Consider the following 24,157-nt stretch of genomic DNA (forward strand, 5'->3'; position numbering starts at 1 on the left):
ATCCAGAGACAGAAAGGCTAAAAGAACAGACCTGAAATCCCAGTCAATAGCTCCAGTCCCTGTTTGGGGTTCTTCTCCAGAATGCTCTGCCATAGGTAAAAAGGCTTTTTTTTTTTTTTTTTAAGTGCTTCAGAAAAGCCAGACGCATGACACATAAGAGATAGCATGAGCGCTATAATGGGGCAAATAAATCCAGACCTGCAGATCGGTTCCCAGAACCCACATGACAACGCACACCCTCGAGGTGCCTTGTGATTTGAAAGGTAACAGGCCACCAGCTCACCAAATCTCCTGTGATTCCTGATCGAATCCTCCCAGCTGTTACACCTGGGAAAGATACGACGGTGTTCAGCCAACAAAGACAAATTCAAAAGAGGCAGCAGCAAGTTCTGCTGCACGGTGCACGGCCACCAATATTCAAATGTGCCCCTCAGAGCTGTGTCTAATGTCGGTGGCATTTTTTTTTTAAAGAGATATATCCGTTTCAGTCGAGGCTTTTATTTCCCTTTCCCGGTTCTTCAGTGCCTGGACTAGAGAAAGGGGTTGGGGAGGGGGCGGTGTGCTGGAAGAATTCCCGGCTATATGACTTTAATTTAACGCCCTTGAGGAGAGGGCAACAGCAAGGAGGCAGGATAGAGGTTTCAGGGCAGCGGGCCACAGGCAACAGCTGTTAGCGCCACACCTTCCATGAATATGGGTTGCAGCTGTCTCGGCCATCATTCTGTCAAGGTAATGCCTTGCTTCCCATTGTCATTGTATCTCAGAATCAAACTATTTGAATTCCAGACACATCGACAGCACACTGACGGGCCCCTGCCAATTTTTGCAGCTGGCTTGGAAAAGAGCATCACGAAGCATTACTCATTTATACGACTCCCAGGCTCCTGTTGTAAATTCAGCGTGCAGGACTGCCTCCAGGTGTGGCCCGTCAGCTTAGCTCTCTAATCCTGTAACCCTTTACCGCCAGCTCCCTCCCATCCATGTGTGCAAAAAAAAAAAAAAAAAAAATCCCCAGGCCAGCTCTTCTACCTCTTTGAGTTTCTGTTCTTGTAGACAGAGTCCCAGCTGTGGGCGCTGGCCTAGACACGGAAGCCGCCTCTGCTGCCTGGGTCAGCCCTGGGGGGTGGAAATCCCGAAGCACAGAGCACTGAACTGTGTCCACAGCTGCCTTTCCAGCATTTTCATACAGAGAAAATCTGGCTAAAATGAACAACCGTCCTAGAATAACAATGCGGCTGATGATGCTTCATTCCTTGTTGGAATACGAGGGAGAAAGGATGTTTTGTTTTCTCTTAACGATTTTATTTATTTGTCAGAGAGAGAAGAGAGAGCACAGGCAGGGGGAGTGGGAGAGGGAGAAGCAGGCTCCCAGCTGAGTAAGGAACCTGGTGCAGGACTTGATCCCAGGACCCAAGGATCATGATCTGAGCCCAAGGCAGACACTCATGGGTGTGTTTTAAACAAAAGGACTACTTCCAAAAGCTTCATTACATAGTCCCACCAGCAGCCCCCTGCATAGAAGAGCTGCCAAGAGGGGGCTCTACAAGCACAAGTCTGGGGTTCTAGGTAAACTGTGTCCTGCAGGGATCAGCAATGATCGCATTAATCCAGTCAGATTCTCTCCCTTGAACTGACCCATACAGAGAAAGTCACAAAAGCAGAAGAGAAAGAGGAAGAAGAGAGGCAAAAAATGAGTTATTCACATGGCTGGAGTGTGGTTTGCTGGAAAGAGAATGGAGAAACTTGATACCTTGATACCGGCCCAAGCCCTGGATTAGTTTTCCATTCTAGGATTCTACACCACGGAGGCTCACAATTCCTATTTTCCCCATGAGATCCTGGTGGTTGGTCTTCCTGGGTATCTTGGAGATAGACTCATGACCGAGAAGCCTGTTTTCCTTGGTACCATCGGTAACCGTATAACCATCTATGCGGGAGCCAGATTACGTTTTGATTCTTTTAATCGCAGCCGACTGGAATCTCAGGGTACCAAAACCTTGAACTGGGCAAATGGGTTTCACAGATCATTTTATTCCTTATTAAGTACACTGCTCTAAGCAGGGCCACCACCAGGTCCTACAGCATTTTATACAAGTTTGGGAAAAGCCACCCCTTCTTCAAGTTAAAAAAATTCTATTAAGGGGCACCTGGCTGGTTTACTTAGTAGAGCATTTCCCTCTTGATCTCAGGGTCATGAGTTCGAGCCCCATGTTAGGGGCAGAGTTTACTTTTTAAAAAAAGTTGTATTAATTATTTCTCAACAATAACAATTGCTTAAGAGAAAGCTATTCTTATGAAATACACAAGTAAGTTATTCATCTTAAAATAATGGAAAACCCAAATGTTTATAATACTAGAATCCTAAAGTCACTTAGATCTAATAATCTGTCATAAAATAGACATCTTGCCTTGGAAGAAAAAGCTGTTCTGTTTTGGTTTTTTTTAAAGATTTTATTTATTTATTTGACACAGAGAGAGATCACAAGCAGGCAGAGCAGCAGGCAGAGAGAGAGGGGGAAGCAGGCTCCACGCCGAGCAGAGAGCCCAACATAAGGCTCAATCCCCTAGGACCCCAAGACCACAACCCGAGCTGAAGGCCGAGGCTCAATCCACTGAGCCACCCAGGTGCCCCAGAAAAAACTGTTTTTGACTGTTCTAATGATTACTTTTTTTAACAGCTCATACCTTATAGAAGTGATCATCAGATGGATAGTCTTATGGAAGTGTGGGCTTTACGTTGGTTTTAACATATTTAATTTTGAGATGCTACATTTTTCACTGATAGTGTGCTGGTAAAATCAATTACACCTTGAAAATTTCAGTTATTTGGAAATGGATCCAGTAAATTATTGTCACAAAAACACTGCAATTTTTTTTTAAGATTTAACTTATTGAGAGACACAGAGAGAGAGAGAGAGAGAGCAAGTCATGGAAGGAGCTGAGGAACAGGAAAGAGCAGGCTCCATGCAGAACACAAGGCCCCACTCGGGGCTCCATCCCAGGACCCTAAGATCATGACCCAAATGGAAATCAAGAGTCAGAAGCTTAACTGACTGAGCCTCCCAGGTGCCCCAACACTGCAATATTTTGATGGGAGATAGTAGGTTTTAAAAGCTAATCTTAAAAAAAAAAAAAGTTAATCTTAGATTGTTAGTTTTTCATACATTAATGAAGAATGTCTGAAATTATTTAATAATGCTCATCAGTCCATTTCAATTGCACATTTTCACCTGGCTTTGGTACTTTCTATTGATAGTAATTCTCCAAATCATAAAAGAAATCGAGACCCTTGCTCCTCCAAGTGCCTAGGATCAGGGCATCACCAAGAGCTTGTTAAGAATGCAAAATCTCGGGACGCCTGGGTGGCTCAGTTGGTTGGACGACTGCCTTCGGCTCAGGTCATGATCCCGGAGTCCCGGGATTGAGTCCCGCATCGGGCTCCCAGCTCCATGGGGAGTCTGCTTCTCCCTCTGACCTTCTCCTCGTCATGCTCTCTCTCACTGTCTCTCTCTCAAATAAATAAATAAAATCTTTAAAAAAAAAAAAAAAAGAATGCAAAATCTCAGGTTCTACCCCAGAATTACTGAATCAGACTTTGCATGTTCATAAGATCCCTGGAGAGTTTGCATGCACATGAAAATTTGAGAAGTACTGATGTAGGATTCTGAAAGAAACATGATATTCTTTTAGCAATATAAGCCTTTCTTGAATGATTTTCTTAGTCCATAATGTGCTTTCAAGGCAATGATATTCATTGACTTTGGGTTCCTGTCTAATTTTGCTAATGTAGTAAGTAGTTCCCCTTATCCAGAGGGGGATAGGTTCCAAGACCTCCCAGTGGCTGTCTGAAACCATGGATAGTACTGATGCCTATATACACTGGTTTTTTTCCTATACATACATGCTTATGATAAAGTTTATATTTACTATAATAAAAGTTATATGACTGCGGTCTCTCTCTCTCTGAATGTCTTACTGTGCTGGACTCACCCTTCTCCTTGGGATGAGGTGAGATGATAAAATGTCTAGTGATGAGAAGAAGGGAAAAGGATAATGTAGGTGTTGTGACACATTTAGGCTACTGTTGACCTGGTGAGGAGTCAGAAGGATCGCTGGCTTCAGATTGCACTTGACTCTGGGTCACTGAAACACAGAAAGTAAAGCCACGGGTAAGGAGGGACTACTGTAACATTAATCTTACCTTCACTCCAAATTAGTCCTGAGCAATGCATCTTAAAGAGGATATTTTCATAAGTTCACTTTTGACTTGTATTTTTAGAATCTATGTTTTTATTCATATCATCAGTATGCACTACATGCTCCCCCTAATTAAGTTTTAGTAGCAAGATGGCATCTACTCAATTTTCCCATCTCATATTCAACAATGATTTTAAATTTTATGTTCCGTAAATGCATTTTCAATATCCTCCAACATTTGGTTGAAGCAAAAAGAGTAGTTACATAATTTCTTGGATGATATAAAAAATTCAGTGCTGTCGAAGTAGATTTTTGCTGCATCATTTAATACCAAATGTAAAGAAGATGCAAAACAGGGGCGCCTGGGTGGCTCAGTGGGTTAAGCCGCTGCCTTCGGCTCAGGTCATGATCTCAGGGTCCTGGGATCGAGTCCCGCATCGGGCTCTCTGCTCAGCAGGGAGCCTGCTTCCCTTCCTCTCTCTCTGCCTGCCTCTCTGCCTACTTGTGATCTCTCTCGGTCAAATAAATAAATAAAATCTTTAAAAAAAAAAAAAAAAAAAAGAAGATGCAAAACAAAAAACAGAAAGCCCTAGAAAATACTGAGAATCTTCTATAGTGGCCCACTGTGTTCTCTACACATACTTGTGGCATTGCTGTATCCAATTTCTCCTTGAGTCAGGTTTTATGAGTAGTCTTCTGAAAATCCATATATGCTTTTTTTTGGTCTTGTCATGTTATGTTGTTTACTCCTTTGTCCAAATATTCATATATTTATTTTTTGGAAGTCCACAAGTCTAATCGCATTATCTGTTCTACATGGCTTATGCCAGGGGTTGTAGCTTAAATAATCAAATAGAGCACCTGGATGGCTCAGTCAGTTAAGCATCTGCCTTAAGCTCAGGTCATGACGCCAGGGTCCTGGGATCGAGTCCCATATTAGACTCCCTGCTCGGTGGGGATCCTGCTTCTCCCTCTGCCTCTGCCCCTCCCACCTACTCATGTGTACTCCTTTTCTCGCTTACTCTCTCACTTGCTCTCATATAAATAAATAAATCTTTTTTTAAAAATAAAATAATCAAATAATATTTGCATTTCATACCTTTTTCAAAAGTAATTCATTCATTGTGTCTACCATAATTTTAATTATATGGTTTTAAATTTCATGCCCTAAAAATGTGCAATACTATTTGTGAATCAATGTACCCCTTATGTTACCGAATTCTGTACCATTTCTGCCAAAGGAAGGCAATTTTCATCATTGTAATTGTAGTTTCCTGGGTAATCTTCTCCCTCCATGTAGACCTGGCAAAAAGTGTGTCTCCCAGTGTGGTTTCTCATTGGTGTGGTATCTTTGTTTGCCTCTCTCACTATACAGTCTCTCAAACCACATTTTGACTTTGAATTCTTCACACTATTGTTGAAATGCATTTTACCTTCTGCTCATTAGTAATATGTGATACCTACTGCCAGTCCTTGCACACATTTTCATTCCTCAGTTGATCTCTTTCCCCATCTTTGAAGAATTTGCAATACAGTTAAAACACAGAAATCACAAAGATAGAATCATACGAGGGTTTTGATGACCAGTTAGAATTTATAAATAATTTCTGAAAACGTTCTACCTGTGCTAATGATAGTTAAATTTGACAAAGTGTGGTGAAAACTTGATGAAATTTAATGAAAATGTATTTAAATGAAAAATTAACTTTCTTACAAAAGACAGACAAATTTCAACCAGATTATTGTTAATACTCAAATTGCTAAAATATTCAAATTACATAGCCAAATACCTGGATAGGTAATGTCCAGTTTAATGTTTTTTTTTTCCCCCTTCTACTTTTCCTCAAAGTTAACAGTTACACTTGGCATAAATATTTGTGGTAAATTCACATCCTAATCCAGCAGCCTTTGTCCCTACCCCCATCCATCCTTTCCAAAAATGTACCCAATGATCTAAATTATTGTTTGTCATTTTCCTCTGTTTCCTGATTCTGAAACTAATTTTTCAAACTCTTCCATAGTGTCTGAGCAAAAAGTCAATAATGAGTATTTTCTTTTAGAATTTACATGTATGTAACATACAAAATATATAAGTAACAAGCTGCTAAACACCATCAAGTGTTAACGTTCTTACTAACAGAATATCATAACAATAGGCAATTGCTATTATGTAATTACCAGATCCTTAAATAGTAATCTCTCTAATTTATGTGCATATAATTTATTTTGTGCATTATTTGACCATATGTAGTTTGAGGGTGATTCATATAGTAATAAAAAGTCCTTGTAGATTTACACTGGGAACTCAGCAATACCTTTTTGAGGACAGCGAGCAGCAGATGTTTTGATGCAATGTGAAACATTAAATTAGCAGGTGTACTGATAACAATGGGATTTGTTTTTAAATACTCGCCTATCAGCATATCAATGAGAAAAGCAGTTTCTTGTTTAGAAGCAGAAATGTTTTCAGACGACGTTAGATCTGTGGTGGATTTTGATTACTGACTCATTTTTCCTTTGTGCACGGAAGCAGAACAAAATATATTAATCCTCTTAAAACAGACACTTTACCGCCATCTGCCGGGAGGTTATAATCAACAGACCAGTCCCCCATGTTGGCAATAAGCAATATTAATAAATGCACAAAAATGTTCAGAATAATAAAGACGTCTGATGTGACTCATGTCCCCTTAGACGAGGAGTACATGTGTGGTGTCCCCCTGTAACAATCCTATGTGGCTGCCCCAATCCCTATCTAGATTTTATTCCTGTTGCTTTCAAATTTCTGCCAAAGGAGAAAAATTCTGATTGTAAAACCATTGTTGGGCCCAACCTGGTATTATTGCTTGTTCATACTGTGGGCTGAAATCATGGGAGGGGGATACAACTTACAATTTGACTTCTGCAGAATGACGACTCACTCCAGCAAGTCACCCTAGGAGTTCAGGACTTTTGTCACTAGCCGGGGGACAGAAGACAGAGTTGCGCTTGGTCTCCTTGTGGCTAAAACCACTGACCCTACAGGGAGTGGGAGTAGAGGAGTGGGTGAGCCCAAGCAAAAGCTCAAACGGAAAAACTTCTTTCTAAAATTAGGGATGAGCCCCCAGGATCTCTGAACAAAAGAACTTTAGGTCGGGGTGGCGGGGGGAGGGAGCTTTACACATATTAGTCATAAGTCTTCAGTGCAAATTCACAAGCATCTTGCTAGAAAAGGTTAACACGACCTCTGGCATGCTTTGCTTAGAAACAGTGGTCATAAATCCATTAATATTTTCTGTTCTCAGAAGAGGACAAATTGCTAAATGACAAGGTGATAAGAAAACCCCATTACACAATCCCTATGCTCTTAAAATACTGAGTTGAGTCTATACGTTCCTTGCAACTAATAACAGAAAAATTTAATATTACCAGTAACTACTACAGGGCAGCAAGTAGTCCCAGTACCTTATGAGTACCCAGTACTCATAAGGAGCCTGCATATGTTGAATGAATGAGAAAAACTCTACTCCAGAATTACCCAAAACAGGCCAGGTAAGCACAGAGCATGCAGAACTCGGGGATGAGGGCAAGGATTCCAGAAGGAGGTGTGAGCTGAGTTAGGTCTTAACAAGGATGCAGAAGGTTTGCAGGAGGAGATGAGAGAAAAGGCATTCCAGGTGGAGATCAGAGTAGCAGAGGAGAAGCAGGAGTACCCAGAGGGCGCCCAGGAGGGGAGGGAAGGTCAGGAAAGCATGGTGACAGGGTCTAGGGAGGTCTAATAGGGGCCACTGGATCCGGTGACCTCCAAGGGCGTGAAAGCCAGACTGCAAGGGAGGATAGTGACCGGGAGAGGAGGGAGGGGAGGGAATAGAGGAGGAAGTTAATTAGGCCACCCTCCCTCTCTCCTTCTGTTAACTTTTTATTGTACAAATACATATATATGTGTATATATACACAATCCATATATATAATATATATAGTACAAATATATATACTTAGTATAAGTTACTATGCATTTATATGTAAATATTTATAATAAAACATTTCCTGCTGTGTTTTATATACATGATATGTATATTTTATGTATGCTATATACAGCAAAGTGTACATAGTATACAGGTCGGCCAAGAGCTGATTTCGTGACTCTTAACAGCATAGATGAGTTTTCAGAGCTACTTCTTTTTTTTTTAAGAAGTAAAAGGAGATAGTAAAAGGAAAGAAATGGGACAGTAGCTTGAGTGGTAGAGTTAATGGAAAGGGATTTTTTTTTTTTTTAACCTTAAAGGAGCATGATCTTGTCAACAAGAGGAAAGAGGTAAGAGGGAGGGATTCGATATTTAAGAGAAAGAGGAGCTAATGGACATGAAGGGCATAGGCTCAAGGTAATGGATGTAGCTGACATTGAAAGTAGAGAAGAAACTTCACTCTGGGGCAGCAAGACAGCAGCAGAGGGGTCAGTGGCTGGGCGTGTGGCCCCAGGGGCCAGAGAGTCCTGGGTTCCATCTGAGATCTACCATAAACACAGACAGGTAACAGTTACTCTGGCTCTTATTCTAAACTTGAATCATCAGGATAACAACTGAAACAGCAACAAAAATAGCAATGACCCCCCGTTGGAGTCTGATATACCTAGGATCACCCTGAAATGGGACCCGATTTCAAATTAACCTCAGCCACGCTCCCTAGAAGTCTATCCTGACCTTCACCCCGCTCGATAACCTTACTGCCCACTTTGTGTTACCCACGGAATCTCGGAAAGCACTGTGCCAGCCTCTGAATGTCCCAAAGATATTCCAAAGTCAAGTCAGTCTGATATGCTAGGGATAGAAGCTGAGATCCCAACACTTACGGGGACCTGGGCCTCCAGGGCCTCCCAAAGGTTACTCTCTAATGGGTGTTACCACTAATGGGTGGTCCTGGAGGGAGAGGATGGCAGAACTCAGTTGGTCCAAAGACAGAGCCTATCATCTACATTGAGATAACCAGAGCAGAATGTGGCCAGCCAACGTATGTTGCCAAACCTCCTTTCCAAGGCCCATACCAACTCTTCTTCCAGGGGTCCATATTTCCCACAGAGATAGGATTGGGGTAAGAATGTCTTCGACTTCATCCCATAGTCCCTGAACTCTGACCTCCTGTTGGCCCCAATCTTGTCGGAGAAGCTCTCCCCCTAAAGGAACTGGAGTTCCGTGGCTAGGACAGACTCACAGATGAGGCTGGGCACACCTGGGGCTCTAATCCACAAGGAGTGAGAGAACACTGGATAGAAAGTGAACATAAAAAACTACCTCTGCAACAAAATCAAAGCCAGACTCTCTAAGATGGGAACTGAAGGACAAACCAGTAGAAAGAAGGCCAGGCCACTAGCAGACTCTGGGGGCCACAGATTTGTCTTCTCTTTGGGTAACCAACCACTTACTGGTTTCCCTGCCTCTGACATTCTGGCTTCACAGGGGCACTGTTCAGACTTACCACTCTCTTAATTCTTCGAGAGCCATGTGAGACAAGACTGGAAAGTTCAAACAGAACCTTAGCAAATGCTGGAGTAAAATACAAACTGGAAGCAACATGGGGTACAAATTGGGCCACAGAGTTAGAGAGATCACAGCATCCAGAGAGGAGGTGAAACTTGCTTCAAGATCTCTGGAATCCACATGAAGTTTCTGCTGCCTCGGTTATATCCAAAAGTTAAAAAAGAAACCCAGCCCAGGGGTGCCTGGGTGGCTCAGTGGGTTAAACCGCTGCCTTCGGCTTGGGTCGTGATCTCGGGGTCCTGGGATTGAGCCCTGTATCGGGCTCTCTGCTCAGCGGGGAGCCTGCTTCCTCCTCTCTCTCTGCCTGCCTCTCTGCCTGCTTGTGATCTCTCTCTGTCAAATAAATAAATAAATAATCTTAAAAAAAAAAAAAAAAAAAAGAAAAAAAGAAACCCAGCTCAGAAACAGCGGAATGTGGTGGTTAAGGGACCAGACCCCAGAGCCAGGTGGCGAGGGTTCATGCTCCAGCTCTGAGATTTGGGTGACCTTTGACAAAGATCTAATCCCTGGCTGCCTCAGTTTCCCCACCTTAAAAACAAAGGTGTAGTAGTGCCTACAGCATAGAGTTTTTATGGGGATTAAGTAAATTAATCTATGTGAAGCACTTAGTCTTTGTCTCACAGCAGGTATGAAGTAAGTGTGGAATTTTATTATTGTTATGGACTCCCTCAGTGTGACTAAGGGAAGAGAAGTGGAGCCCACCTGGTAGACAGGCAAGGAGACATGAATGAGATCCAGGAGATGGTGGCTACCGAGGAGGATGGAGGCATGAGGGAAAAATGAAATCCAGGGTGAGAAGGGGTTGGGGGATGTGGAGGAGACATTCAGGTAAGACTGAGATGGGAAACCCAGCAAGAGACCCACACATTCCTGAGCCTGGCTGTCCTCAAGACTCACCATCCTTCCCACTGGGTAAGAAATCCTGAGGACTAAGGGGTCCGTTCCCTCAGCCTGTGTCCTCCCTTCTGGCTGCTTAGACCTCGGAATTCCAGATTCAAACTGCAGCAACCTACCGCCAGGCTCTGCCTTCTTCTAGCTACACCATCTCCGGATTACAGACCCCCCCCCTCCCCCCCGGTGAGCACACCCCTAGGCTCACAGGTGGCCAAGGGGCAGCTATTTGTAAGAGGGTATGAAAGCTTAACTCGCGGGCTGAGGTGTCTGTCGTTTGTGCGCTGGCGGGAGGGGGGCTCATGGTGGTAGACGGAGCTGGGGCTGGGGGTGAGGTGTCGCTGAGGAAGTGAGGGGTCTCCCAGTGCGGGGAGAATGTCCCTTCCTGTCCTCTGAGATCCTTCTGAAAACCTACGCGCTGACGGAGAGCGGGTGCTCCTTCCCCGCCAATGTTGCTGTCTGACCCACTCCGGAATCACTGAGCCCAGGGGCGCCGCGAAACCCGGCGGGGTCTTTGGGTAGAGCTGGGAACCTAAGGGACCTGACATCGGGGAAGCCAGAAGACAAGTAACCTGATTTCTGGGCGCAGATTCCAGCCGCCGCTCGGCTCTGCGCGCAGGTGTCCGCGGAGCGGGGCGTCCCGGCCGCCCCCGGGTGGGAGGTGCCGGGCTCCACTGCTGCACGCCCACTCCACCCCCAGCGCCAGGAGCCCAGGCCGTCCGGTCACACCTCGTCAAACTCCCGGCTTCGGGCTTTCCTGCGAGGACGCGCCGGAGGTAACGCAGCCGCAGCGCCGCGGTTGTACCGACGGGCGATGGTCACCCACCTCTTGGGGGGCTCGGGGTGGGGACCCCTGCCTGCGGCCCCGGCGCCGTAGGCTCCCACCCGCTTGGCGCTGCAGCGGGGCCGGGAGGGCCCTGCGCCCTGCTCTGCTGCCCCCTCGGCGGCACTGGGCGGACCGCCGGACCCGGATCCCCGAGGCGGCTCCGGGTCCCCGAGCGCGGCCAGCGCCACCTGCCGGACGTCGCCCGTGCCTTCGTCCCGGCGAAGCGGGGAGAGAAACCCGGAGCGGCGGGCGCAGGGCTGGCAGCCACCCGGGAGCTGGCTTGGTACCCGAGAGGGCTCCGGGAGGGGGTGGTGATATCACTTGGTGCTCAGGAGCGAGGACGTAAGCCTGGGAGCAGCTCCTCCTTTTACCCCTGCCCTTGCAGCCCGGGCGGAGCGCTCCGGGTGCTTTTCGGGCGTCTGTCCGCTACCTCGCGGGATCCTAGGGACCGGGGTTCGCCTGGTGGCTGCTTGGGGATCCCCAAGCCGGAGGGGAGAGCACAAGATCCAGCGAGCCCCGCAGCGCAGCTGGGGAATGGCGCTTGCAGGTCGAACGCAGAGAGGGACTCGTTCTTCTGCAAGAGGCAACGTTTGGGGACCGGGTAACCCCTACCCCTTGTCCCAGTCTGACCAGGAGGACCTAGAAAAAGGCTGTCGGGTCTCTTGGCGCTGCAGGGTGCCCGGGAGCAGGTGGGTGTTTCCAGTGAGGGGCGCACTTCCTCCTCTAGCAGCAGGCTCACCCCTTTCGCCCAGCCTCGGGGACTCGGGTCTCAGTGTAGAGGTTACAGCTGAAGTCTCTGGCCCCGGTTTGATAACGATGACGGAAAAGATGGTCAATGATAGTTATTAATAGTAGCATATAGCAGCTCCCTAATGGGAGGCTTACTGTTAGCAAGCGTCCTGTTAAGCCCTCACCAAACGTGAACACTAATCCTCTTGCTGAACCCTTAAAATATCCCTGTAAGATTTATTCTGGGACTTGGAGAATTTTGTATTACACATATAATATTTACATATGATGTGACCTACTAGTTATTAAATAGCATATAATAATATGTATATTTGGTTGACTGGTATTTCATAATGACTATGGAGACCCCCTGCTTAGAGCTCAGCTTCAAATTGTCTCAGGTGGGGAGGCTCTATCTGATCGGACTAATATATCTGGAATATTTGGAGTCAGCTGGGGAAGCAGAAGTCATCTGAGGAGAAAACTGACAGGAAAACAGGATCCTCCAGTACAAGCTGCGTCTCTTTTGGGAGAGGAACCCCTGGGTCCACCTACTTGCCTCTTAATTACAGATGGTCTCTTGGGTTAGTCCCAGCTGGGACATACACAGAGGTCAGTGGTGTTTGAAGTGTTCAAGAAGATTGGAAGCTGGGAGGAAGAAATTTATATTTATGTTATCTTTTCTTACCTTACCTATGTCTACAAACCTTTAGCAGAATCAGCGGTGACCATCTCCAAATCAGGTGCCGTTGCAAGCTATTTCCGTGATTTATTTTTTATTTTATTTATTTATTTATTGCCACTCAAATATCGGAATAGACCTATGAGGGATGTATTATACAGACGGGGAAACTGAAGCATTAGGGGAAGTACCTTGCCCACGGTGGCCCAGGCTTATGCGATAGAGCGGGCAACTCATCCTGAGCCTCAGGCTCCCACTCTGGCTGCCTATTCCCCCAGCCCAGGGGTGCCCCTTCTCTGACCCAGGACATGCACTGTCTCACTTCCCCTGCTCTGGCAAGGACAGTGACAAGGGGAAAGCATGAGCTGGCCCTGGCAGAGACTGTGACAAATCATCCCTTTTCTTTGATGCCACATGCTTTTTAATCTGGAAGTTAAAATGAACCTCTTCGGGGCACCTGGGTGGCTCAGTCAGTTCAGCGTCTGCCTCCAGCTCAGGTCATGATCTCAGAATCCTGGGACTGAGCCGCACATCGGGGTCCCTGTTCAATGAGGAGCCTGCTTCTCCCTCTTCTGCTTCCCCTGCTTGTGCTCTCTCTCTCATACTCGACCTTGTTCTCTGTATGTCAAATAAATACCATACCATAATATAAAATAAAATGAACCTCCACAGGATTCAGCCCCAGTCCCCTCACCTCTCCTACAGGGAAGCAGGCAGGTTGAGCACTTCAAGCCTCTGCAGTCTGTTACCGACTCCACCAAAGCAGACACACCAACCGAAGACCCAGCCATGATGACGTATTTGTGGAGTGAGGTACTCAGCAAAAATGCCAGCCCGGGTGTGTTCATAGTTCCCACAACACCACATGCTCAGACGGTGAGTTGTCATTCCTGCTTCCACCTGTTGTCTAATCTCTCAGAACACAAAGAAGTCCGTATTTGTGGGTTGGTGAAGCAAGAGATGTTGCAGACCCTGGGTTTTCTGGCCTTTCCCCCACCCCACCACCATTCACAGAGATGGGTAGCGAGAAGTGTTGATCTCAGAGACTCCCCTCCAAGCACTCATCTCTCAGGGGAAGGGGCCCATAAGGGAAGCACAGAAGGGGCTGCTGGCCATGGGGCTCAGCCCTTCGCCTTTGTTTCCTGAGGCTCTCAGGCCCTGGATTTCACACTGGGAACTGGGGAGCATAATCAGCTGCCCCTTTGTGGGGCCCTGGGCCTGAGCTGTCACAGGAGAGGCAGTAAGCTAATGTCTCTATTCCAGGTGTTTAAAAAGTGTTGGCTCTGAATGATCACTTATGTCACACAGAGAACAAACAAAAAACAAGAAGCAATTAGATTTAACCCATGTTGATATTTTGAAATAATGTGCTTTAGAATTCTTTCTCTCTCTCAGATTAAATAAATCTGCTCCTAAGAGCTGTATCTGCTCCTGAGAGGAAACGTTCATGGAGTTGGTGACTGACTCCCATGTATATTGTTATATTGTATATTGTTACTTTCCTTTAAAAAAGAAAATTATTTATTTGAAAGAGAGCATGTGAGCGCGGTGTAGGGGACAGAGGGAGGGAAAGAAGCAGGTTTCCTGCTGAGCAGGGAGCCTGCTGTGGGGCTGGATCCCAGAACCCCAGGATCATGACCTGAGCCAAAGGCTCAACTGACTGAGCCACCCAGGTGCCCCAATATATCCAGTATTTTGTACTTTCCTACACAGCTGTAAAGGCAAGAGAACTATGTCATATGGCTTTCTGTGTTTTAATTTTCATGAGGGGCATCGTACCGTATGAGAGTTTCTTCTTGATGAACCCGAGACTCCTTTACTTGACTGGGTATCTGTTCCTGAAGTATTGTGAAGATGGGAGGGTCTGGCAAATCACCCGGCTGGTGACTTACTCCAGACAAAAAAAACCTTTTTTCCCATGATTTTTGTCCCCCCAAGTACATTTTGGTTTTTTGTTTTTTGGTTTTTGTTTTTTGGTTTTTGTTTTTTTTTTAAGATTTTATTTATTTATTTGTCAAAGAGAGAGAAAGAGGGAGCACAAGCAGAGGGAGAAGCAGATGCCCCACTGAGCAGGGAACCCGATGTGAGACTCGAACCTAGGACCCTGAGACCATGACCTGAGCCAAAGACAGGTGCTTAACCCACTGAGCCACCCAGGCATCTTCCCAAGTACATTTTGAAAGGCAGACAGACGTCTGGGACTGAGCTCTCATTGTCCGTGTCTTTTGTCCACAGTCTAGGTGAATAGTCTAGCCTAGAAGGGACTGATCTCGTCCTTTTCTCGAGAAGGAATAAGGGAACAAGCCCATTGAGAAGTTTCTTGCTCAAGGTCACAAATCAGTCACTGGAGAGAGAGGAACACTCATCCGATCATTTATTAATTAACTAACAAATATTTATAGAGTATCACCTGTGTGCCAGGAACACAGGTACCTGGAAAACCTCAGGGAGTCAGAAGAAGGGCATTCCTATCTTTTTGCACTTATATTGTAGTGGTCTGAAATACACAGCAAACTAAACATATAAATCACTTAATATTCACAAGGGTAAGTGCTGTGGAGAAAAGTGAAAGGCGATCATATTTAGGGACGGTGGGCCTGTAGGTGGGGGGCCAGGTTGCAGAATTAAATAATATGGTCAAGATAAAACTGACTGATGCGTTGGGATCTGAGCAAAGACGAAAGGAAGTGAGGAAGAGGGAAGAATATTCCAAGCAGCAAGGACACCAGAGCAAGCGCCCGAAGGCAGGAGTTTGCTGGCCAAGTTGTAGGGACTGCAAGAGGCCATTGTGACTGGGGTGGGATACTGGAGGCACTGAGTGAGGGAGGGACTAGGAGGGGAGGGGCCGAAACGTCAGTGATGGGCCACATCGTGTCGGGCCCCATAGGCCATGAGGAAGATTTCGGTTTTTATTCTGAATGAAATGAGGAATCCTTATAGGGTTTACATGGAGCAGTGACTTGATCTCATTTAGGTTTTAGTATGGTCACATTGGCAGTTTTGTTGGGAGGAAACCATGGTCGGGTAAAGCATGAGCTGGAGGTTCCTGGGAGGACAAGCTAGCAATGTAGGCCAGACACGAGGTAGCCTTTCCCAAGGATGAGCAAAGGAGTGGTAAGAAGTGAAGGGGTCCTGAGCCATCCGCTCCGCTGTTCCCTTGTCTCTGCGCTCTTCCCTGTCTGTTTTCTTATCTCATTCAGGTCTCTGCTCAAGTAGCATTTGATTAGAGAGGCCTCCTTTGACCAACTTGGGTAAAATGTGAATATCGTGCCTATATATACCCTTCACCCCAACCTTATACTGGTTTTTCTTCATAGCGTTTATCACCCTCTGGCATATCTCTTTTTTCCTCTTATTTCCCTCCCCTGACCAGAGGAAAAGCATTCGAATAGTAAAGACTTGGTCTGCCTTGTTCACTGCCGCATTCCCAGGGCTCAGGATAGTACCTGACCCATTACGGCAGCTCCAAAGCGAGGTGTTAAGTGACAAAGGCCGTGAGTGGATCTCATCTTCTGTATTAGTTATCTACCACCGCATAACAAATGACCTGCAGATCAAGGAGCTTTCAGTAACAGTCTCTGAGGGCCGAAATCTGAGGAGTGGCCTTATGGGACTCTGTGACTCAGAGCCCCTGTGGGGCTGCTGTCCAGCCGTCAGTTAGTCCTGCCCTCACCTGGAGGCTTGACTGGAGCGGGAGGATCTGGTTTGGAGGTGAATGTCTCACGGGATGTGGCTTTTGGCAGAAGGCCTCATTTCTGAGTGTTCTTCCTTCCCTCAGAGCAAGTTATGGGAGGGAGAGAGAGACAGAGAGAGAGAGAGGTGGCTTTTATAACCTCACCTCAAAAGTGACCTGTCATACTTCTGCCATACACTCCAATCACATGGACCAGCCTTGAGATGGTGTGGAAGGAAACTACACAGACACATAAACACCAGAAGGCAGTGACTGTGGGGCCCATTGTGGAGGCTGAACACAGCATTCCTTTTCCTCAAGACCTTTCTGCTTCCAGCTCCAGCTCATCATAGGCAGTAAACTGATGACCCACAGCTGTATTCAGGGCACGTGGTGTGTGTGTGTGTGTGTGTGTTTTATTTTGTTTGACAGAAAGAGAAAGAGACAGAGCATAAGCAGAGGGAGAGAGACAAGCAGACTCCCTGTTGAGCAGGGAGCCCGGCACAGGGCTGGATCCCAGGACCCTGGGATCATGACCTGAGCGGAAGGCAGCCACTTAACTGAGCTACCCTAGTGCCCCAGGGCATATATGTGTTTTGTTTTGTTTTGTTTTTTTAAAGCAAAAGCCATTACCGTGTTTTAGGTTATTAGGGGCAACATTTCAAAATAAGGGGAGGGCAGGGACGCCAGGGCGAAGGCCCGGTAGTGAGGGGGAGGGGCTGGATGACAGTTGGACAGTTGGAATGAGGAGGCCAGGACGAATCTGAGACAGTTGGAAGGTGGCCCTGACCAGGGCAGCGGGATGTGGGAGACAGAGGAGAGGCACGAGGCAAGCAGAAAAATTCCACAGGCCAAAAGAAAGGATACAGAATAGTTTCCTGCATGGAGAGAGGGAAGTCAGGACCGGAGATGATCTGAGACAGGGTTTCATCTGCCTTCACCATACTCGAGACAGAGGTCCTGCCTTCTGGGGCTCACGGCCTGGCGAAGGAGGTAGGGATACTCAAAAGAATCTAGCCTGCAAGGCTGAATGAAAGAAATTTGCCCAGAAAGCTGCAAAGCCAGCTGGGTCAATAGCAGAGGAAGGGGTTGGACGTAAGTCTGGGGCTCTCTGAGACCAAGGCTGGCCCAACAGGAGGCGGGGTCGGGCAAGCCCAGACATGGGGCTGGGATAGGACTGAGCCTGGGGGAAATAAATACACAAAGCTTTGTGAGTAAATGCATCAGGGAACGGGAAAGTTGCTCAAGGGGGAAGGAGGAGTCCATAACCCACCCTGGAGCACTTGGACAGCCAGGGACAGAAGGCTGGAGGGGTTTCAAGGACAGGGTCTGGAGCCCGACCGCTTGGATTTGAACCCTGGTTCTGCGCCTGGTTGGTTGTGTCTTCCTCGGTGGGCATCACCTCTGGGCTTTAACGTGCATCTGTTGACTGGCTGCTTGGGTGAAAGCAACACCTACCGATGAAGTAAAATGAGGAGAAGGTCGCTCTGTACCAAGTCAGGGCTGAGTCGATGCCAGGCAGCGCCCAGGGCCTTAGAGGGGGAGCAAGAGCAGCTGGAGAGGCTCCCAGCAGCACCACGGTAGGGCACCATCTCTGAAGTTCCAGGGAGGACAGGGCTGTAAGGAGCGTGGGGTCGGGATCGCAGCAGGGAACATCTACTGAGCACGCGAGGGCAGCCACCTGCGAGGAAATGTTACCCGCTCAAGTTTACCAATGAGGAGACGGAGGCGCATAGACAGGGAGTGAGTGGCACAGGGGCCCAGGGTGACGCAGACGTGGAGCTGGGACTGGAAAGCCCGTCTGTACTTCGGGGCCCTTCAGCCCCGGTGCCCACTGCCCTGCGGGAGCCTGAAGGCAGCGAGGAGATTGACCCTGTGGGCGGGGCCAAGGGCGTGGGGGGCGGAGCAAGGTGTGGAGCAGGGCTGGACTGTAGGTGTGCAGGAGAAGGTTCAAGGACTGGCGGCACCTGGCACTTTCTTTTAATGAGGTTAATGGAGCCATTAATGTGTTTTGTTTGTTTGAGGGAGAGTGAGCGAGAGGGAGAATGAACAAGTGGGGAGGAGGGTCAGAGAGGGAGAAGCAGACTCTTTGCTGAGCAGGGAGCCCGCTGTGGGGCAGACCCCAGATGAAGGCAGCCGCTTAAATGACTGAGCCACCCAGACGACCCATTAATGTCTTTTTCAATAGGAGAGGAGCCGTGGTAGAATTTATTTTGAAAGCTGCCTCTACTTCCTCTGTGGGATGTGAATGGAGCGTGTGCACAGCTGAAGGGGGGAAACCCGGATGACCCGGCAGCGTCCTGTAGCAGAACGGCACACTGAAGAAATCGTCCAGGGAGGGACCCGGGACTCTTGGCACCTGTGAGGACAGTATGTATACCTCCGTGCAAGGGTCGTGCTGGAGGTAGGGGGCTACTGGGGTTTGTGTGGGCAGAGAAGAGAGCACAGTTCTGAAGCTGGGCTCTGCTGCGCCCAAGGGACCTCTGGGTGGTCATGTCGAGCAGGAGCTGTGGTTGGGGAGTGGTGCTCTGGATGGGTTCTGGGAAGGAGGTGATGGTTTGAGAGCTGTCAGCACAAAAATAAAAGTCCCAAGTCTGGATACAGTGTGGGGGAATCAGAAGATGGCTCAGCCTAGGAGAAATGAGGTCAAGGTTTTGTTTTATTTTTTTAAGATGGGCCAGACGTGAGCTGACTTCGACACCAGTGGGAAGGAGCAGGTGTGCGGGAGCAGGGGCAATCCCAGTGTGGGGAGGGCACAGTGAATGGACAGGGGTTGCTGCGAAGTTTGGAGTCAAGTGGACTCTTGGGATCCGCCCTGGGCAGAAGAAGGCAAGGTGCAGGGACCTCCGGTCCAAGGGGAGGGGAGACAGGTTGACAGAGTTGCTCTAAATGCCAGAGAACTGAGCCAAGAAACTTGGGAGGGAGCCCCAGTCAGCACGGAAGATGGGCTGAGCTTGGAGACCAACTCCCCCTCCCCGACCCTCAGTGGAAGAAAAGGCTGATCTTTGTCAACAGGACCCTGCAGCCTACGCACAGGGGAGGAGGTGGACAGGAAGCTGAGACTTGGCTGGCCCCATACAAAGGAGGGGCCGCAGCATCCCCCACCCCCTGCATTGCAAAGGCTTGGACAGAGAGGTATGCTGCAGAAATGAGGGTGCGGATGGCAAACCTCTGCAGCCAGGGCCACGGAGCTTGGGTGGCCCTTTTACAGGGGTGTAAGGAGTCTCCTGGGAGAGACTTCATCCTGAGAAACAACAAAGCCAGCTTCTGCTCCCTGGTCCTTCCACTCGAAGAGTAGGAAACTACCTAGGGGGTCCCATAGGGCAACAGCCAAGCTCAGCAGGAGAGGATGCATGCATTCGTGAGAACATCTGAGATGCTCATGGCCAGGGGACGAGGGACCCAGGTGGACTTGCAGAGATGTTGGGGAAGGTGAAGTGGCCGCAGGGTGCTCGGCTCCGCTTTCCCACCCCAGCCGGGGCCGCCTCGGGGTTCTCTGTCAACATCGCACCCACAAACCGCCCTTCACGCCCCAGTCACACCCCTCAGCGATACCTGCCATGTCCAGGGCTCCATTCAGGAGCCCACGGGGGTACATCCCAGGATTCTCACAGCCTCGTGGAAGGGGTGCCTCAATGCAGACTTTGTGAATGAAGAAAGAGCAGATTGGACATTGTTTTCCTGGGGTGGAATCCCACCGCACCTCCTCCTCCTGTCTTTTCACACCCAGCTTAATTCCAAGGTTGACCCCTTCCCTGGGATCCTCTGGCAGGTGACGATGCCAGTCAGGTGCAGCTCTCAGCCCGCTCCTGCCTACAGATGGGGAAACCTCCGCCCCCTGATGATGGAGTTCGTAGTCTTTAACCTCAAGCAGGCACAGCCGGGTGGGTAGGGGGGGTCCTCTCTGGCCCACTCTTCTGAATGACTATTTCATACCTCCTTCTCCTCTGACCTTCAGGGAGCAGCCTAGGGCTTGGCGTGCTCCTTGGTTGGTGGCGGGAGACCAAGACAGAGCTCTGTGGGGTCTGTTCCTGCATGGCCCACTCCCCTGTCGGGCCCATAGGGATCAACTCAATGAGCAGATTCCCCACAGTTTGGCAACAGCTGCTCAGACACTAACATATCTTGCATGCTCTTGGAAGAGAAGCTGTTTTGCATAGAATTTCCGTTAATACTGCCCTTTTTCCTCAGTAGGTGCCAGGCTGTGGAACCGTGACAACTGCCCTCCACGACAAAACGACTCTGTCCTGTCCTGTCTCTCTGTCTGCGGAGGGGAAGAAAATGCAGCTGCAAAGGCTCTGAATGCACAAGCCGGCTATGTCTCACCTGGGAGGGCTGAGGTGACTCCGGGCAGTTGGGGGGAGAGGGGGGTCACCACAACTCGGACTTCTCCTGGAGCACGCCTGGCCTCGCGTACCACCTCCGCCTTCAGAGCTCCTGGCACCAGGGAGAAACAGGGTGTCATTCGGCCTAGATGACCTCTCAGAGCCTCCGTGCTCTGCCCAGCCTTGTCAAGAGTGGTCCAGCTGGGCTTTATTCTGTACCTGCCCCAGGGCCATGGTCCTTTGCTTCCTAAGGAATTCCCAATTATTGCCTCTTTGAGCCAATAATTAGTTAGGGCGCTTTAAAAAAATGTTAGGTAAAAACATTTAAAAGTGTAGTAAGTCTACCTCTGTAACTAAGCGGCTGTTGGAAACAGGCATTTCCTCTTTCTTCTTTCTTTTTCTTTTTTTAAAGTATTTATTTGTTGTGGGGATGGAGAGAAAAAGCAGGAGAGCACACGCAGGAGAGCAAGAAGCAGACTCCACCCCTTCCCCAAGCTGCTTTCGGAGAGCCTGCTGCTGCCCCAAAGCCCCAGAGCTCTCCAGATACTGTAAACACTGTGGGGGGAGGCAGCCCCCTGCAGACTCCTGCCACCACCACCCCCCGCCCACCTCCCACGAAGTCTCACAGGGGCTACATGGCCTGGAGTTTCCATAATGATGGTCACGAGTCTTGTTAAGCTGAAAGTGCCACCCCTCCAGGCTGCTTCGGTAAGACAAGGGTGGGGAAGAAGAATGTGGGAAAAGAGTCCCGAGGGGAATGGGGCGGGGGTGGGGGCAGGGAGGGAAGGCAGGCCTGAGGTCCATTTTTTCTCTGAAATGACTTGCACACCTTTCCAACATTCCCCTTCACCTCCAGTGCCCCACCCCTCCTCTCTCCTCTCAGCGGCTACATTGCTTCCTGTTCAGCCAAGTAAACAAATGAACTCCCCCCCTCCTCCATTGTATCAACACCCATTCCATTTAAGTGCTGGAGGCTACCCTACTTCCTAGTCAAGGACATCCCTCCTGCAATTGACCTCTATCCACCTGCACCATTAGGCCCCTCCCCAAAGGGTCATCTTCCAGCAAGTAAAATCATGCCGAGAGGGTCAACCCTATGGAGGTATAATTTGTATATAAAATGCACCTGTGGTAAGTGTAAAGTTACATGAGTTTTGACAAATGTAGACCCCCACGTAACCACCCCCATCACCAAGGTCCAGTTCTAAACCTGTTACCATCACCCCCAAAAGCTGCCCCCTGGCTGGGCAGCATCCCCGTGTATGGATAGGGCACGATTGGTTCACACATGGGCCTGCTGACACGCAACTGGGCCGTTCCCATTTTGGGGCTATTATGAATAAAGTGCAGTGACTATTCCTGTAAAAGTCCTTGTGTGGAAACAAATCGCTGGGCCATATGATAAGGTACGTTTACTTTTACTAGAAATGTCCAAACGGTTTTCCACCGTGGTTGGAACATTTTTGGCATTTCCATAGCAACCCATGAAAGTTCCAGAGGCTGTACCTCCTATTACTGGGTCCCCCTCTGCCTAAAATCAGTCACATGTGGGCGCGTGGGAGCCAGCCGGGAACTTTGATTTTGTTTACAATTTGTTTTTCTCTGGGGATGACCTCTGTTGACCATCTTTTCATGGACCTACTGGCTGTTCACATGTCTTCTTTTGTGAAGTGTATGTTCATCATTTGCCTATTGTGTTAGCTTTCTACAGATCGCAAGTTTGTCAGGTTAAACTGAAAAAAAAAAAAAAAAAACCCAAGTATGTTTATTGACTCACAGTGACCGTGGGTCAGGCACAGCTGAGGTGGGTCTTCCCCTCCGGTCTCCAGGCTGCAGCCAAGGTGCTGGGCAGCACCAGAGTCCCACCTGGGGCTCAGGCCTCCTTCGAAGCACATGTGGTTGTTGGCAGAATGCCTTTCCCTGTGGCTACGGAACTCCTGGTGTTTTACTCCAACACCAGCAGAAAAGATCTATGGCTGCCTCATGAGCCTGGTTTAAAGGTTCACCTGATTATCTCAGGCCCACCTGAGATAATCTTCCTTTTGAGTGGCCTTAATTATATCTGTCAAAATGCCTTTTGACATATAATACGATGTGCTAATCACGGGAACGACATCTTTAATATTCACAGATCCCACTCATACTCAAGGAAGAGATGATTATATAAAGACATGGGTGGTCCTTGGGGTCACCACAGAATCCTTACCACACCATTTTTCATTGGTTGGTTTGTCTCCTTATTGAGTTATACGAGGACTTTATAAATTTTGGGTATAAGCCCTAGGCAGATCTGTGTATTGCAAAGATTTTCTCCTAGTCCCTGAGTTTGCCTTCTCATTTTTTTAAGACTTATTGGGGGAGGGGGCGCCCAGGGAAAGGGAGAGAGAATCTCAAGCAGACTCCACACTGAGCGCAGATCCCCACACAGGGTTCGATCTCGGGACCTTGAGATCATGGCCTGAGCCAAAACCAAGAGTTGGGGTCCTAACTGATGGGGCCATCCAGGTGCTCTGCCTTCTCACTTAATGTTTTTGGTAGAAATTTTTTGTTTCGATGAAGCCCATCTGTCAACTTTTATAGTTCATGCCTTTTATTCCTCCACAAGAAATCTTTGCTTAACCACAAGTATTTTCTCCTATGTTTTAGAAGTTTGGTGGTTTTATGGGGTACCTGGGTGGCTCAGTCGTTAAGCCTCTGCCTTCAGCTCAGGACATGGTCCCAGGGCCCTGGGATCCAGCCCCGCAGCGGGCTCCCTGCTTAGCAGGAAGGCTGCTTCTCCCTCTGCTTGTGCTCTCAATTTTTTTTTTTTTTTTAAAGTTTTGTGGTTTTAACTCTCACATTTAGTTCTGTGACTCTAAGTCCACCTTTGTGTGATGTGAATTAAGAGTTGAGATTCACAGAACACATGGTGGCGCAGTCAGCTAAGCGTTTGACTCCTTGGATTCGGCTCAGGTCACTATCTCCGTGTTGTGGGATTGAGCACTCAATCGGGCTCTGTGCTCAGCCTGGAGTCTGTTTCAGATTCTTTCTCTCTCCCTCTCCTTCTGCCCCTCCCCCTCATGCTCTTTCTGTCTCTAAAATAAATCTTAAAAAAAAAAAAAAAAAAAGACTTGAGATTCACTTATTTTTCCAAGCAAGTATACCATTTGCCAGCAGTATCTTCTGAATACGCCATTTCCTCCATTGAATTACTTTGGAACTCTAACTGAAAGTCAGTTAAGTGTGTGTATGTGTGTGTGCACAGTGTATTGTATGTATCATACATGTGTATTAGATAACCATTTCTAGACTATTCCACTGAGTTCTATTTCTATACTTGAA

General features: G+C 47.9%; 1 long non-coding RNA gene across 1 annotated transcript; it reads left to right on the top strand.

Moving 5' to 3' along the window:
* The first annotated feature begins 17,171 nt into the window (after positions 1 to 17,171).
* On the top strand, positions 17,172 to 23,534 carry LOC101680580. Its single transcript, XR_199694.3, has 3 exons — positions 17,172 to 17,504; positions 18,700 to 18,881; positions 20,703 to 23,534. It is a non-coding gene; the product is annotated as an uncharacterized LOC101680580 (long non-coding RNA).
* Positions 23,535 to 24,157: the final 623 nt, after the last annotated feature.

The sequence above is a fragment of the Mustela putorius genome, unplaced genomic scaffold, assembly GCF_011764305.1.
Source record: "Mustela putorius furo isolate JIRA1106 unplaced genomic scaffold, ASM1176430v1.1 tig00003859_pilon_pilon_pilon, whole genome shotgun sequence".
Lineage (NCBI taxonomy): Eukaryota > Metazoa > Chordata > Mammalia > Carnivora > Mustelidae > Mustela > Mustela putorius.